This window comes from Ochotona princeps, chromosome 17 (assembly GCF_030435755.1).
Source record: "Ochotona princeps isolate mOchPri1 chromosome 17, mOchPri1.hap1, whole genome shotgun sequence".
Lineage (NCBI taxonomy): Eukaryota > Metazoa > Chordata > Mammalia > Lagomorpha > Ochotonidae > Ochotona > Ochotona princeps.
The window spans coordinates 12,040,206-12,058,584 of record NC_080848.1 but is presented as its reverse complement, the minus strand read 5'-3'; the positions used below and the strand labels follow the sequence as shown (position 1 = coordinate 12,058,584).

General features: G+C 38.5%; 1 protein-coding gene across 6 annotated transcripts in view; it reads left to right on the top strand.

The window, feature by feature from the left end:
- The window catches only part of TANC2 (tetratricopeptide repeat, ankyrin repeat and coiled-coil containing 2), a 305,743-nt gene that overhangs the window by 125,316 nt on the left and 162,048 nt on the right, over window positions 1–18,379 (top strand). Inside the window, exon 1 of one of the 6 annotated variants that reach the window (XM_058675315.1) lies at window positions 7,083–7,144. The exons of the other annotated variants lie outside the window; for them this stretch is intronic. The gene's annotated coding sequence lies outside the window, so the exon portion shown is untranslated. Of the gene's footprint in view, window positions 1–7,082; window positions 7,145–18,379 lie in introns of those variants that run through there. 6 annotated transcript variants of the gene reach the window in all.

Here is an 18,379-nt window from a genome sequence, read left to right as displayed (position 1 = left end):
AGTTGGCCATCAGTCAATGAAATAATCTCTTATATCCTTTTCAGTTGCTGTGTGGTGGTTCTAGGAGTTAGATATCACTTTCTTTTAAAAAAAAAAAGATTGATTTATTTTAATTGAAAAGGCAGATTTACAGAGAGGTCAGATGAAAAGATCTTCTATCTTGGGTTCATTCCCCAAAAGCCACAATGGCTAGAATTGAGCCAATCCAAAACCAGGAACCAGAAACTTCTCCCTTGTCTCTCATATGGATGCAGCGGCCCAAGGACTTGGACCATCCTCAGCTGCTTTCGCAGGCCACAAGCAGGGAACTGGATGGGAAGTGGAGTACATGGTTTGCTGGTGATTGCAGGCAGAGGCTTAGCCAGTTGAGCCATCACGCTGGCCCTGGATATCACTTTTTAACATGGGGATTGTAGAAACAAGTTCTTCATTATCCATGTTTCCTTTATGACCTTCCCAGAAAATACAGCATGATTTAATGTAACAGCTCCTAGGAAATCTGTTGTTACACTGTCCTCTGTCTGCCTGTCTCTCCTCCTGTTGTGGAATGTGAGCAATTTTAAAATGTCAGGACTAAATACCATTAGTCATAGGGAGACTTTCAGTCACAAAAGAGTCACAAAGGCGAATAAGTGCCTTTAGAAAGAAGAAAATTACAGAATTGTGGTAATGTAAAACTTATTACAGAATGTAAGTTCACATTATAATATCATTTTATACTAAGCCATGTATTTTCTTAATAAAGAAAATTATGCATCCAAATTGATATATTCAATGACCAAGAGTAATAAACACGTTGATTGACAGAATACTTATTTTCTGATAAGGATTTCAAACACCAGAGGGCAGAGTGTTCCAAATGACATTTTCATTTCAGCTGGCTTTTCTTTACTATAAATACGGGATCCCTACCATGTAAATCATTCTTTCATGTTATTGATGGAATTTTAAATAAAATTTGACATGTTGAAATCTTCTATGTGGTATTTATGATCTGTTTTGATCATTTAGCCAATGCATAATGATCACTCTTTGAAGTGATGCTAGTTATGGCTAAACATCATGTTTTCCCCATTTTTGATTAAAGTCTGAGTTTCTGATTTCAGAAAGTGATTTAAAAAAATAAGTTTTATAAGCATCTGAATCGTTTCATATATGATAATGAAATAAAATGAGAAAAAGATTTGATATGAATATATCTCTTTGGTAAATATAGATCTTACAACACATGTTCTACTTAGGCTTTTATGCTCTACTTACAACAAAACAAAATTCAGAAAGAACCACCTGCCTGCTAATGACTCTTTTCAAATGGTGTAATCAAAATTTAGAGATGGAATTACACCTTTGAAAAAATTTTAGTTAGAATCTGTAGAGAAATCAACCTATAATGTAAAAATTTAATATAATGAAAATTATACTTAGAAATCTCTTAAATATCAAGTATTAAACAGAAATACTCTGAGAGTATGTCCAGTCCTGCCAATTCACCTTTCATAGTTTTAACTCTCCTGCTCTGATCACCAGATGAAATAGTTGGCTAATATGTATAGGGGCCACATTAAACAATTTTGAAGAATACATTTCTCTCTCTTCTCTGTCATCACTGTACTGTTGCAGGTTGAAACCTCGATCTGGAACAGTAGCCATTAATAGGAAGGCCACAAACACACATGGGATCACATGGATTGACTGTTTCTTCTGTGAAAACAGAGAATTCATAGGTTCATCTCTCAGTTAGTACCATCTTGTATTTAAACACTACAAGGCTTAGCCCTGATGATTGCTTTTCTGGAGAAAGCTTATAAAGAGGGAAGACTAGAAAAAATATCAAAAAAATTAAGAGCTTGATAATAACTTTTAATTATAACACAGTTAAAAATTAGTAGCCAGACGAAGAGTTTAGCTCATTAAGCCTCTCCCTCTCCCCTTACTTTCAATCTGTTTTTTATACAAAACAAAATGTTAGGTTTTAAACACAATTAAAGTTCTTACAGTTCTTAACATTGTTACACGCAACTAATTCCCATAGCCATGTCCTCTTTTCAAGATTAGTTTGCCACAAGCCAGAATCCCAAACACAGAAGGTGCCTAGGCGGTCCTTTATTCCAGCAGGGTAGGAACGGGAGCAGAGGTGGAGGGGGAGAGAATTGGAAGGGACACATCTATCACTATGAAGGGGTGGCTTAGGGTCTGCGACATCACAGGTAAAGCTGTATATTCCATCCAGAGACACCATCTGTTCTGTACCAGCCTCCTTTTTAGGCCAGCTCTCCTCTCTCAGGTAATGGGAGTCAACGGCATAGAATTTCACACCTTGTTTATGATGTTTCTTCCAGTACCCCACATGAAGAGAAAGATGGTCCTAGGCCTCACATTATACCTGGCCAGACCTTAACAGCCACCTAATTATCAAACCCTCCTATCAACTTCTGGATTTGGATAATAGCAGAACTTTTCTTTGTGGTCCCAGAACTCCAGTGCCCATGTATGTAAGACCTCAGAAACAGTTTTTGATAGTTGGCACCATAACCATGAGAGCCACTGTCAACTGGAGCCCTGGCTTTACCATAGGCCTTTTGCTTCTGCGTAGATCAGGACAGCCAGAATAATCACCTTGGCTCCTGATAAGAGCCAGAGTTCCCATGAGCAGAGGCAGGGAAAGAATACAGGACTAGAAGCAGGCCAGACTATCTCCCCTAGAACATAGACACTACAGATCAGAAGCAAGCGTTTCTCTTTCCCACAACCATACATGTTATCTTGTTGCTTCTTTTTATATCCTGTTTCTCAAGACTTCATTAAATTGTCTTAACCAATTTTCCATGCATGGTCTAGCCTAAGTCTCCCCACTAATACCACACAACAGATACTCGGGTATTGGGGCTGAGCAGAAGTGACCCCAGTTCCCTGCCAAAGCCAAACGGACGCTCCATCTGAGAATGGCTGGAATGTGGAGTCTGCACAGAAGGTCAGCATCTGCCACCACAGAGACACCCCGAAGAAGCTCCTCAAGACCAACCCCCAGAGATTCCATATTCCAATGAGCTTCAGGGAGAACTCAAGCCGTGTTTTCAAAAGGACTTTTGATAACTAACCCCTCCCTCCATTCCTGTGTCATCCACTGAAATGTAAAGTTTTCTAACCAAACCATCTTTTGCTGGGCTAGGAGCGTCCCATTCCTCTCCCACCAGAGTGCAACCACCGCCGAGAGAGTGCTGCACCCAAACTCAGCTGGAAGAAGCCATGGAGAACAACGCCCTTTTCCTTTATATATGGCAAAAGGGAGGAATGTGAAGAGTGGTTCAAATGTCAGTCATGGGGACTGAGACCATGCCATCTTGGACCCTGCGTTATTTCCTGCTTCTCCTTCCCCACAGCTCACGAAATTCACTCGGTTCCGATTATCCACCAATCAGATGTAACCTGGCACCTTACCTGAGAATACAAATCCCCAATCTCTCCAGCCGCTACCCTTAGTCCCCACCCACCTACCTGTGGCTGAGATAATCTCAGTCCCCAGTCCCTGGGGCCAGCACACAGCCCACACAGTCCTCCCTTCTCCCTCCCCCTCTCCTCCCCTTCCCTTCTTACCTGGCTCTTCCCCATCCTCCTCCATCTTGTCCCTTCCCCTGCCCTGGCAGCCCCCGTCCTGCCACCATGGCAGGAGACGTGTCCCTTCCGGTTCTCTCCCCCTCCACCCCTGCTACTGTTCTGGAATAAAGGACCTACTAAGCACCTTGCTGTGTTTGGGATTTTGGGTTGTGGTAAACTAATCATGAAAAAAGGACTTGGCTGCGGGAATTAGCTGCGTATAACAAGGTAAAAACTTTAGGAACTTAAAGTGCACTTAAAACCTAACACAAAATATGTGTATTTTGTGTTTTAAATTATACTATGTCCTCATTCCAGTTCTTGTAGAGCATGAGCAATATTAAAATGAAAGCCGCTAGAAAACTGATTTGTTGTTCAAGTTAAAACTTTTACAGAATTATTCTAGAACTCATCTAGTGTATGGATCTCCTCAGCTTGATTTAGGGGCTAATGGAGTGAGAGAGAAACTTGCTTTCTTTCTCCTAAGGAGTTGAGTTATTAGTATTGTTTTAAAAATAAGAACTAAAGAGGGTTTTCTTAAAATAAGCATTGAAGAATCCAGCGTTGTGGCACAGATGGTTAAACTGCTGCTTTCTGCATCGGCACTACATTTCTGAATGCTGGTTCAAGTCCCAGGTGTCCTACTTCTGGCCCAACTTCATGCTAGTGCACCTGAAAAAAGTAGCAGAAGGTGTCCCAAGTGCTTGGACCCATTCCACCCATGGGGGAAGTCAGGATGGAATTCCTGTCTCCTGACATAGACCTGACTCACACCTGGCTCTTTCATCATTTGAGAAATGAACCAGTACATGGAAGAGCTTTCTGTCACCCCCTCTTCTTTTGTTGTTCTGCTTTTCAATTAAATTTTTTAAAAATTAAATCTTTCTAGAAATTACCGTAAAAAGGATCAGTGTGTGGCACAGTAGGCTATCTGCTCTATGCTGTTCCACCATCCCGTATGAGCACCAGTTTGAGTCCTGGCTTCTGCAGTTCTAACCCAGCTCCCTTGTAATGTGCCTGAGAGAGCAGCAGAGGATAGTCTAAGTACCTGGGCCTCTGCCACTTGCTTGGGAGATCCAGACAGAGTCTAGCCTCCTCCTTCAGCCTGGCCCAGGCTTGACCATAGAGGCCATTTGAGGAGTGAACCAGTAGATAGAAGATTCATTCATTTGTGCCCCATCCCCCTCACTTTTTTCTCTCTCTTTGTAACTCTGCCTTTCAAATAAATACTAAATCTTTTTTTTAAATTACTATTCAGGTAGATAATATGTAATTTTAAAAATGTATTATGTGGAAGTGATTAGACTGTCAAGGAGACAGAGAAATGAGATATGTTGTCTATGGAATTTTCAAATCACATAAATGCTTATTTTTTTAAGCTTTACCTGCAGTTTCTAGTTAGGTAAAATAAAAATAATTGAATATCAGCAAGTTGATATTTTGCATGTTGTTTATTATGTACCTCTCTGTGTAAGTCCTGTTGGCAGTAGAAGATATTTCCATAATTATCTTTAATAATCATGCAACACTAGTCCAGCGCATCTTTGTTTACTCCTATTCTGAAGGAAATGATTTCTTGTGATGAGTATGTAGAATGTGATGAGACCAAATACCTCATCAAATATAGAAACTAGTTGGAAAAATAATTACCCTTTCAGACCATTTTCTTTTTTTTAAGATTTATTTAATTTTTATTGGGATGTCAGATATACAGACAGGAGAGAGACAGGAAGATCTTCTGTCCATTGATTGACTCCCCAACTAGCCACAACAGCTGGAGCTGTGCTGATTCCAAGCCAGGAACCTGGAGCCTCTTCTGGGTCTCCCCTGTGGGTGCAGGGTCCCAAGGCTTTGGGCCACCCTCGACTGCTTTCTCAGACTACAAGCAGGGAGCTGGATGGGAAGCAGGGCAGCCAGGATTAGAACTGGCGCCCATATGGGATCCAAGTGCTTGCACAGCAAGGACTTTAAGTGCTAAGTCTGCCGAGCTGGGCGCTCTGGCCATTTTCTATATCTGTTTAAGTTCTACTGAGATCCAGTTCTTATAGACTGTTTTTGCTTACTTAGATTTTTCGAGATAGTATGACATAGATGTTTAGAATTTCAAGTTTTTGTTTTGTGTTATCGTTTTCTGTTGCCACAAGAGCTTTAGGGAGAAAAGAGAAAAGTGTACTAATACTATGTTTTACTGATGGTGTATCAGAGGTTTGGAATGAATCAGTAACTTATCCTGGGAAATAATTCCAGTCAGGAGACCAACCAGTATCTGTCTTTCCTTGTTAGTCACATTTTGCAAAGGTCATTGTTGTTTCTTGAGATTAACACATTATAAATCTATGACCCACAGATTCATAATTATATAAGAATGATTATAATGAAAAATTTAGTAAGTAAATTTACCTAGTGTCCTTTATATTGTATCTGAATATTTCATTAGGTGAGTGGTGACAGAATAGAAACACACATTGATGTTATAAAACAGTTTCCTATGGAATGACTTTGTTGAAATAGTTGAAATAATATGCATATAGTGCCAGCAAACCATGATGCAGGATTCTAATCAAGTTTTCTTTCTGCACAAATTCAGAGTCATGTCTGGAATACTGCAGGAGTACTGTTACAACCACCCATGCATTGGCGTTTTGCCTCGCTCCTACTCCCATGATTCCTTTTAAAAGCTGTCCTGCTAGGCACTGGAAGGGCAGGAGCTCTTCTGGATTCCTGAAAGTACCAAGGAGGAAGGTTCTTCAGGCCCTGTCAGGAGAGGAGCCTTTACAATCATGGAATAGAAAAGTAACCCCACTACACAACTGATTGAGCAGATTTCCTAGTTTGTAAATAAAGGCTCTGAGTGTCAGATGAATCTTCTTTAATCCAGAAGGAGCACAGGAGACAGTGTCCCTCTCTTTGCAGTTGTCACCATTACTACTTAATTCATAACTTGATGGCGCTGCAATTTTAGTGTGTCTGATGCTCATCTGACTAAAAGATATTTAATTCGCTTTTCAAAGTCTTTAAAAAAGAATTTCCGCTATCTCAAATTCTACTTAGTTGCAGCAAAGTATTGCTGTCCTATTTTAAACTCTAACTCATTAAATTATGAAGATACACTAGACACATACATATTGGCTTGCTAAAGTACTATTAATTTTAATTACCTCAGTTTGCAGTTTTTTTGTTTCTGTCTACCTGCTATATTCTTGACGTATATCCATACAGCTCTGAATTCAGAATTCAGAAATATAACCGGAGGAAGATTCTGTAATAGAGTTTATGCCTTTAAGGCATGAGGAGCTTACAGCTTTTTAATATAAATTGTTCTGAGAATCCATGTCACAGCTCCTTATATGGTGCTGCTTCCCCCTCCCCATTGGTTGCTATGACAACAGCAGCACTGCACCATTCATCAGCTGTGGACCTGGGCTGCACTGCTGGCCTTCTGTGTTACTCCTGAATGTTAGGAAGCACATCGTGTATCATTCACTCTGTTAATGCTGCGCCATTGGAAACCTAAGAACCAGTTCTTCTAGCAATTTGCTCTAACAGAAAGGTAAACTAAACTGCGCCAGAGGGAAAAATTTATAAAAAATACTTCCTTTTTTTCTCTTAATGGAATCATACAGTCTGTATTTGCTGCAGTATTATGAAGGAATAGTCTTCTGTCAAGCAATCTAATGAGAAGAATTCATATGTATCATCCGTCTTGAAATCATTAGTTATTCCAAACAAATACCACAGTGCTCCCCTGCATACAAAAAGAAGCAGGTGAAGCTGTTGTTGGGAGTTCTGTGTCCCTGTGGGAGCAGCTCCTGTGCTTTGGGACCGTAGTCGACATCTGCTATAAGAAGTATCACCTGTAATGCACAGTAAGTTCTGGGCAGTGTGAAGAGCTGATTGGAGACGGTTAAAGGGTGAAGCATTACTGAGGTGTCAAGCCTGGTAGCTACATGAGCAGTGAATAGAAGGCTTTCAGTATCGGAAGGCTGTAGTATCGACTAATGGGGAGGAAACACTGGAGCCTGTGAGTATTGTGAGTAGCATGTTTGTGTGTTACAAGGATTTCTCAGCGGGAGGGTCTGCTTGCAGCTCTGTTAAAAAAGAAACGCAGCCTGGCAGAATTGGGCACCTAGCGTTTAGGAAAGTCATTTGGTATATATATATATATATATATTTAATTGTGTTCTTTAAACATTTATATACATATATAAATCTTTTAAAATTTATGCTTTTGAAATGAATATTCATGGCAAAAAGAACTGTTTAAAATTCAATTTTTAAATATATATGTGAAGGCCAGATTGCACTTCTTTTTAGATTATGAATTCAAATTAGATCTCTGCTTCCTACTGTAATTCCCTCCTAAGGAAAAATACCTTTTTAAAAAAATAACAGTATTAAAACCTAGAATTTTGTAGGTGTACTGCCTTAATACATCAGATTTTATTATGTCATTAACTGGGATTATTTACAAATGGATATTTTTGCAGTTTAAGAATTTTTTGAAACACCTTAATCTTTGTTATATAGAATTTTTTTTCTGTTATCCCAACTAAATTACAGCTAACTTAGAAATTTATCATTTTTATGTGTATTTTTAGAACATTTGGTAATTATCAGATTAAAGTAAATTGCTTTTACAGACTGAATTTTCTGAGAAGACTCTACCTATTTTGTGACCCTTGTTTTTCCTTTTTGGCTAACTAAACAATGGTAACTTAAAAATACCCAAAAGTAGTAATATGATTTTTTTCAAAATTAGAATATTTGCATGGATCTTTAGCCATCTCATAAAAGAAAAAAGGTATTTTGATGTAGGTTGATTTTTCAGTTATTTATCTTCCTGAAAAATACATGTTATTAAGAGAATGGTGTACTTTGGAGACAGGACTAAGTTCAGGAAAATGAGTTTTGTTAATTGGTTCTTATACCTATTGATTTCTATTTCCCTTTCCATTTATGAGACTTTTACCTCTATACATACGACTTTGCCCTATGTTCAGGAAATGTATGACTATAGAGAATTAATATTAAAGGATAATGAAAATATTAATCACTGATAGTCATATGTCATTAATAGAAAGATTAATTCTTTTGTGTATAATTAGCAGATTAAATAAAATGCATATGCACAATTTAAACCATTGTGTAGGTTAAGAAAACACATGTATTTTGACATTTATATAATTTGATAATGGTGGTGTTAAAACTTCTTTATCATTTCTCTGTGCCTTCAAATGTACATATACAAAACATTTTGTTATCTCTGAAGCCATAATCCTTAGGAGCAGTGATGAAGACTGGCATACTTTTTAATGAAGTTAGTATTTTGAATAGCAGACTTATTTATTTTCAAATCATCTTTCTTGGCATATCCTTTTTTATGTTTAGGGTTTTATCTGATGAATACATTTTTGAAAAGTTGTAGATAAACCTACTGGTTTGTAAATTGTCTGACTTAAAGTCCACTGGTAAAGTTCCCTATTTTAGGAGATTCTGCAATGTGTTTAACCAATCCCTGTTATATTAACATGGTAAGTTTGTATATCCTATGGTAGTTTTTCTTAAAATAAGAGCCTTCTAGTTTATTTTAGTACGTAAGGATTCAAGCTGCAGATTTACCAAGCCGAGTTCTGTGAAAATAATTAAAACCTCATGCTTGGATTATAGTTCATCCCCCTCCATTTTAAAATAGTTATACATTATTAGGTTTACTTTCTGAATTTCTTTAAAAATTCGTTTTAATATTATTCACATAAGTTTAACCAGGTATAATCTTAGTTGATAGTAAGTATTGCTTTTAGATAATAAAAGAAAATTGACTAGTGTACAAAAGTATAAACATTAGAAGCTTAAATTTCCCACCAAGTTTTTATTAGCTAAGACTTAAATGTCATCCCAATAATACTCTGAATATTTTGGAGAATTTGTTAGCACTGTTAATAATCTTTTACCTAATTTTTATCTGGATCTACATTAAGACTGAACAATTTATGTTCCAGAATAATTTTCAGTCATTCTATTTTTTTTCTCACAAGAATCAGTCATACTATTTAAGCAATTAAATGCATACTTTGTAAGTTCCAATATTGCATAAAAATAAACATTTGCATTGCTGTAACTTGTAGTGTAGGACTGGTTAACTTCCTGTGGTTTCTCTGATAAAAATAATGCAGTGCTTTTTCCTAGTGTTGTTATAAACATTGGAAATGTAGAGCATGTGAGTCTAGCCCTTGGCGTTGAGGAAGCATCCTCTTAGTGATAACTGCTCTTCCCCGCCTCTGTTCGCCGTCAACCTGCTACAGCACTTACTGCGCTTTTCCTTGGATACTTTCAGCTTAGAGGAATTCTAATATTTACTAATGGATTCTGGGATACAGTCTTAAAGATCACTCTGAAGCAAACTAGAAATTCCTTGAAAGTGTCACGATTTTCTTCTAAAACGGTCTACATTGTACAGTGATTTTCACATCATAAAAGATACAAATACGTTAAACAAAACCTATTCTTTATAAAATGTACCATACTTCTTCCTACCTAAATTTGCATACTACCTACCCACTTGTATATATTTTTAGTTTATAATATATTACTTAGTTAACCTGGTCTAGGCTGTGTTTTATAAATAGTGTCCTGAAACTTAAGAAATGGGTTTCTCTGGAGAAAGAGATTGAGATTTAAGGGTCAAGGATGAACAAATGAATCTGGTGCTTGATTTGCCTGGTTCTGTGCATTATTTTAAAATAGAGTCCTGAATTTTAAAAAGTGCTTGTGTCTTAAGAAAGAGATAGAAAATGAAGGGTCAAGAATGAAAAAATTAATCTGGTTGAAGGTTGAAGGCCTGCTCAGTTAGAAAATGAGTAAGGACACTCCAGTGGGATGACCAAGGAATAGAGAAGATTATGATCACAGGAAAGCTAAAAGCATAGTATTTTTAAAGCTCTTTGAAGTCTCACAATTAAGGGGGTCACCTAATTGTTTCACCAAAGATATTTAAAACATAGTTTGCAGTGGCTCTATTTGTTACCTATCTCCTACAAAATCAGGTAAAGCAAGTAGTGTTTCAAGAACACAGGAAGAAGTAACTACTAAAGTTGTATCAAAGAAATAAGAGTGTGTAAACCATGCAGAACAAAGTGATGACAGCTGTCGTATTGGTGCTCTAGAAGATTCTGGAAATTTATAATTTACTCAGATCTCTCAGAGAGCAGCTGGGCATCAAACTAAGCATTGGAGCATGCCCTCACATTGGGGACCTGGGATGGGTGGGAGGCTGGGTGGGGCTTTTCCCTTTGTTTCTCCCATGACCCCAGATACAGGGGAAAAAATATTAGTGTGGAAACAATGGTATTACCCACTTTCCAGTAGCCCTTGACCCTTTCTACCCTAATCAACTAAGATCATTTTTAAAATAAATAAATAAATTGTGGGGGACAAAAAACTAGGCATTGGAATCAGCAGCTTAACCTGCTGCAGCACAATGCCCGCCCCTAAGGTTCTTGATCACCTTAGAGCAGGTATTACAGTTGGAGACCTGAATTGGAATCTTAATCCCTTATGCCTAAATTATTGGATGGATGGGCATGAACCGGCAGATACGACATGATCAGTAGATGAAAGATCCCTCTCCCCCCTCCTCTTTCTCCCCTTCTACCTCTTTCTTTCTGTCTCTCTCTTTCCCTCCCTCTCTACAACTTCCGCATCTCGTGAGTGAAAACTAAAAAAACAATTTGAAAAGGAGGTGAAGCTTATGGAATATCCACTTAAGGAACCAAAAGAATAAAACCCATGTTAAATGACAGATGAGATGAGTAAGGAGTACTATGAAAGAAACTATGGAGTACCACAAGCTACAGCATTTATGGAAGCTAAAGGTTTGGGTCTTTTTTAAAAAAAAGTTATTATTTGGGTATGAGATAACAACTTAGTGGATAAATCTTCACCTTGCATGTGCTTGGATCCCATAGCAGCACCTGTTTATATCCCAGCTGCTCCAGTTCCCATCCAGCTACCTGCTTGTGGCATGGGAAAGCAGCAGAAGATGGCCCAAAGCCTTGGGTCTCAAGGGAGACCAGAAAGAAGCTCTTGGCTCCTGGCTTCGGACTGGCTTATCTCCAGCCACTTGGAGAGTAAGTCACAGACAGTGGTCTCTCCTTCTCTCTGTAAATCTGTCTTTCCAATAGAAATAAATAAATCTTAAAAAAAATAATTATTTGGAAGATAGAAGGACAGAAAAAAAGAGAGTTCATCTATCTACTGGTTCATGCCCTAAATGCCTGCAACGCTCAGGGCTGTGGCAGATAGAAGCCAAGAGCCAAGAACCCCATGTAGGTGGGCCACGTGGGTAGCAAAAACCCACGTACTTGAGCCTTGTCATCTGCTATCTCTCAAAATATGCATTAGTAGGAAACAGGAATGGAAGCGGAGGTGGGGTTCCATCCCAGTCTCTCTAATGTAGGATGTTGGTGTCCCAAGTAGTGGCCTAAGCTGTTGTGCTTAGTGCCTGACTGGGAAGCTGAAGCTTTTCATGAAGGATTTTAAAGAATATTTAAGCACTTTTAAAATCCATAGAGGTCAAGAATACAAATTCAAAGAAGATCATGAAACTAATTTTACGTTTTGATTGCTTGAACTGTACTCCAGTTCTTGGTGGAGTTGTTTGTTTGTTTATTTTAAGATTTATTTATTTTTATTGGAAAGGCATCGATATACAGAGAGGAGGAAAGAGAGAGGAAGATCTCTGTCCAATGATTCACTCCCCAAGTGTCCACAAGGGCCAGAGCCAAGCCGATCTGAAGCCAGGAGCCAGGAACCTCTTTCGGGCCTCTCACACAAGTGCAGGGTTCCAAACTTTGGGCCATCCTCAACTGTTTTCCCAAGCCACAGGCAGGGAGCTGGATGGGAAGCAGACAGCCGGGACAGGAACTGACGCCCACCTAGAATCCTGGCATGTGCAAGGCAAGGACTTTAGCCACCAAATTATTAGCTATAGTGATCTGCATTTGATGTGTTATTTGCATTTTGTTTCAAGTGGAAAAATAGAGAATCTACATAAAATTGACAGGAGCTGAGAGGGAAGAAGAAAGCCTCTAATTAGAAATTCGTAACCACATGTATTTTTGAGAATTCTAGTGTTCATTATGTAAAATCATGTATAGATAGTACTCTTCAAAACCTGTGAAAAAAATTCTCTTTCTCCGTTTAACACCAATACATTTCCCATTTTCATATTGAAATAGATGATGCTATCCCTAAAACAGATGGCTATTTTGCATTAACTCCTGCAGTGTGATGTAGCGACTTACTAGCTGTGTGATATTGGCACATGAAGTTAACGCTCTGTCCTTCAGTTTCCTCATCTTTGCAATGGGTGTAATAACTCCCACTGGGCTTACAAGGATTAAATAAAGGGTTTTTTTTTAAAGATTTAATCATTTTTATTGGAAAGGCAGATTTACAGAGAGAAAAGACAAGACCGAAAAACTTCCATCCACTAGTTCACTTTGCAAGTGGCCACAATGGCCAGAGCTGAGTGGACCCAAAGCCAGGAGCTTGTTCCAGGTCTCCCAAGGCTCTGGGCTGTCTTCAACTGCTTTGTCAGGCCACAGGCCGGAGGCTGGAAGGAAAGCGGAGCAACCTAGATGAGAACTGGGGCCCTGATAAAGTAAAGTTTTACTGGTAAAAGGCTGACGACATCCTCTAGAACACAGTACCTGATAATAGTTGATAATGGTATTTCCAAGATCCTATTCATCCCTTTGTAGCTTTCTCTACTTTTTCTGTGCTCAGTGTTTCAGTTTTTCGTTAGTAGAAAATAAGTTGTTGTAACTTTTACTGGCTAGGTTTAAGTTTTTTAAAGTGATTATTGAGTAATTAAAGTTCTAACCAGAAGGTTTCCACTTGTATGACAACAAAAAAGAATGCCTAGATTTAGAAAGCATCTAGCTATCAAGTGCATATGAATATTGGTCCCCTAACAGTAATAAATATAGTAAGAGTATGTTCAGAGTAAGAGTAGTGTGAATTTATATGATATTTAGTGGAAACTACTTTCATATTCAAACCAGAACAATAGATAAGTGTGCAATTTTTTTCCTTTTCAATTTAAAAGAAACCCCCTACTAAAAGCATAAATAAATAAATATACTGTCTCATTCTGGTATAATGAAAAGCTTAGAATTATGGTACAGTTATAAATTTGATGCACAGTGAGTTTAATCTATCTTATAATGTATTATGAATATAATTTAAAATTATTTAGCATTGTAATGTGACATAAAGTTGTATAACATAGTTTGGGTATTCTGCACCCTGACTACCTGTATTTGAATCCTGAGTGATACTTAGTGCTTTGTGCTCAGGCAGGTAGCTTCACCTGTCTCTGCCTTGGTTTTTTCTTCAAAAACGTAAGTAACACTGATACCTAATTTCGTAGGGTTTCTGTGAAGTCCATGTGGCCAAGTTACTTTAGACAGTTTGGAATCATGGTAAATGTTCGGTCATGGCTCATTGTTGTTATTGTTTAGTGTGTGTGTTTAACATGTTTTTCTGTAAATGAACAGTGTTTATTACTGTGACCACCGTGTCAGCCACATGGTAGACGTTCAAAGTAAATGTTTTATAAACATTAATAGAATAAATCAGTGAACAGTCTGAGCTTACCTAGAGACTCCATAATATTCTTAACTTCAATGCCTTTGGCTTTGCAGGCCAAGAAAATAACGCTGTTAGTATGTTAAGAACCATTGCTCAGTAAGGTTTATTAAAGTGAGATCTTGAAAATGAATGACTCACCATTTTATTTGTCAGACTTCTGATAGTAAACTTTTAAACTGAGTCTAGAAGTAGGTATAACAAATGAGTCATGTTCCTGCTAACCTTCCTGATTTTAAGATTTACTGATAATATTATAGTGTCTAGAAAAAAGAGAAGTCATTTTCTTTATTCCAATTTGGCCTGTTTTTAGAACTGACTACTGAAAACTTGTTAGGCCCAGGTTACCTAGGGACACCAGGAAGTTATGACCATTTCTCAGATTGACGCACCAGATAAGGACAGATAGAGTTTGCCAACACTGACGTTAAAATTTGCAGTTAATTTTTTCTCACCACTAGAATATTCTGGAATTCTGTTTACCGAGTGTTTATCATTTCTACTATTATTTCTGGGGATAAATCATTGTTTCAATGAACAACGTTTGTAGATATCTTAATACCATGTCTTTGCTTAGATTTATTCATATTTTAAATGGTATTTTATTTGTACAATATGACATTGACCTAGGAACTACCTCCTCTGCTTTTACTTTAATTTTATGGTGAAGCTAATTAGGTAATTTTTCTTACATTATGACTTGGATTTTGAAAAGGTGTCTGTTGTCCAGATTTTCTGTGTGGAGTGGTTTTGTTGTATTTCTATTGCTGCTTTTGATACTTCTCATTTAGTTTGTTATTTAGAGACTCAGCAACAGAATGTCATAAAAGTGACGGTTTTCGAGACTGAAGTATGACAGAGTGTAAGTGATCCTCTTGTTAGTGGAAGTCTCTTCCTGCTCTGGAACAGTTTGGGTCGTCCCTGTGCTGCTCCTTAGAATCACTGGCTCTCGTCAGTCACCAGAGGAATTGGGTGGAATTTTATATCACGTGCTGTATCTCCAAATCTAAACCTTCACAATTGGTAGTTTAGAAGCATAATGACATATTTAAAAGAAATTTGCTTTTTCTTCTGAAAATCCTCTCTTATATCCTCATCGGCATTCTGCATCTAACCAAGACCTGTGGGTTAACTCTACCAGTTACAAGAGCTTTCTTAACTGACCATCACCTAGCTACTTGCAGGACTAATTAATGTTTTCCATTCCCTGTGTGACAACTGCTTGTCTTGGACAAGGTATATGTTAGAGGCCAGTAGGCTACGTTCTAACACATCTAGGCAACTCTCTTCTCCCTGTCTTGTTCCTGCTAAGATGGAGTTAAATCAGTGTTCATTGTACTTGTTGTTGTGATAATTAAATTACACATACATTAATAAAGTATGAATCCAAAAAGAAAGAGCCCTTATATGAAATTAATGTTTCTAGGAAGATTATGCTAAGAATTTTGAACCAAATAATGTCAATAAAGATTAGGTTACTAACATGGTACAATAAATTGAGGTGGAAATATTTTTCAAATTCATCTTATACCTAAGTTTTCTGTTTTTCTTTTAAAAAAATTGGCTACACTGTACCTTTTCATTCAGTTTACAAAAGAAAGAAATCTATTTTGAAACAAAAACAATGTGCATTGTTAAATTTTATTTTTAATATGGTTTATATAGTTGAGAGGGATGCACACCCATGTGGATGTCTGATTAGGATGGGAAGGATCAAAGTATGGAGGCAGGTGGGTGGAGCCAATGTTTTAATTTTTTTTCCTTGTGTCCAAAGGAAAAGAGAGAGGGCTACTCTGCTGTCAAACTATATCAGCACCCAGATGAGGGAACAGTCATTTGATGATGCTTTAGAGATCCTGGATGTGAGGAAGAGTGTTCCCAGGGTGTTACTTGAGTGGTTTTGGTAGTTCTGAGACGTCATCAGCTTCTTGCACCAGGGTTGAGAAAATCTTTCCAAGGCCTGTTGACTAAGCAAGTCTACTTTAGTGCATCCACAGGCCTGGGAACATGTTGTAAAGCTTGACTCAGGAGAGTGGTCCAACCTGTTCTACTTTCTATCCTCTGGCAAGGCCCAGCTAAGCCAGCTGTCATGTCCCCCATGTACATCTGGACATGCTGACTTTGGCACAGGCCTTAGCAACTGAGGAGGCCCAGTCCTGACACATGCACTCCAAGGTCAGACAACATATATTGTGGTTTTCCCATTGGCCAGAGTTTGAGTACAGCCTTCTAGTTGGGGAGTTGGCCAACTAGGTGACCCCAGACTTGAGTCTTGTGTGCACAAGCCAGTGCAGGGTTGAGTTCAATCTGTCACGAGCAGCAGCCAACATATACTGGTGGATACAGCTGCCTGATTGATTCTGCCCCCAGCTCCATCTCTAATATCGATAGGTGCCTCAGCCTGTTCGCAGTGACCCCCAGTAAAACCCACCAGGCCCACACCTAGCCTTGATTTTTGTGTGCCAGTATGAACTGCGGCCTAACCCAGTCTGTCCCACATCCCTTCTGGCTCTTGTGCACCCCTGTGGATGCTGCAGCTTAGCTCAGCCTGAGTTTATCAGCATCAGCATAAGTGAAGAGTAGGTTCAGGGAATTGAAACTGAGGAGTATGAGGCATATGAGAAGACTCAAGACACAACACAGAATATAAGAACTCGGGAAAGTTTTTCAAAACCTGTGTTAGTTAACCTGAAATAAAATAGTGCTGAGGAAATTACTGTATAATATGTTGGACAGCAAAAGACATATATGACTGATTCTCCATCTTGTTTTTGTAAGTGGACAGCACAGTTTTATTAAGCTGAATGTCTAAGAGCAAAAATAATGTAATCATTGTCACACCAGCGTGCAAGCTAAAATAACCCTGATCGTAATTGAAATCTGTACTTCAAAAAAAAAAAATTGCCGTGCAGAAAACTTCTGGCTGCAATGCTTCAGAGATGAATTTAAAGCTGTTCTCGGGAAGAGCTCTTGTTGCTTCTTTGTGTTTTTTGGTTTTTCTTCCTGAGCAGTCCCTTCCCCACTCCACAAAAAGGGACATCTTTATTACCGTTTGCAACAATGTTTTTCCTATTTTGCCCCAGTCGGATGGCCTTGGATATGAATTCACTGTCATCACTAGGCTAATGCATAAATATTCAATGTTAGTGGTTGTTCAAATAAGATGTGAATAACTTAGTTTGTAGACTTAAAAATAATATCTCATGGATTTCAAATTCTGAAGGAACTTTGATGAACATTTAGATTGGCGAATCTTAAAATGTGGTGTAAGGGCCAGCATCACCTGAAATTGTTTAGGATGTAGATTCTCAGGCCCTAAGCTGATGCAACCGTAGTTATAGCAGAAGCTCAGGGCTGTGCTTTGCCAATCTGTGTTTTCACGGGCTCTCCAGGTCACTCAGATACAAGCTGAACTCTGAGACTCCGTGCTGCAAAAAGCACAGCCTGATAGAGACGTGTTTCTTATTATAACGCTTGCAGCAGAATTGTCTGCATTTGGGCAGTAGGTACCTTTGTATTTTCTTTAAAAAATCTAAATTAAAAAAGAGATTTATTTATTTTTGTTGGAAAGTCAGATTTACAGGGAGAAGGAGAGACAAAGATCTTCTGTCCACTGATCTACTCCCAAGCAGCCGCAATGGCTGGAGCTGAGCCGATCCAAGGCCAGGAGCCAGGAGCTTGTTCTGGGTCTCCCAAGTGGGTAAATGTAAACTTTAACAAAGTAAAATAATATAAAAAGAAAAAAGTAAAATTGACTTTATGACAACTTTATTAGTAGTTCTAATAAAGCTAAATTGACCATTTAGTTGAAATGGAGAACATGAAACTTTTTAAAAGAACAAATATTAAATAATTTTAACTTGGCTAACTAATGGACAAAATCAAGAATATTGGGCCCGGCGGCGTGGCCTAGCGGCTAAAGTCCTCACCTTGAAAGCCCCGGGATCCCATATGGGTGCCGGTTCTGGTCCCAGCAGCTCCACTTCCCATCCAGCTCTCTGCTTGTGGCCTGGGAAAGCAGTCGAGGACGGCCTAAAGCTTTGGGACCCTGCACCCGCGTGGGAGACCCGGAAGAGTTTCCAGGTTTCTGGCTTCGGATCGGCGCATACCGGCCCGTTGTGGCTCACTTGGGGAG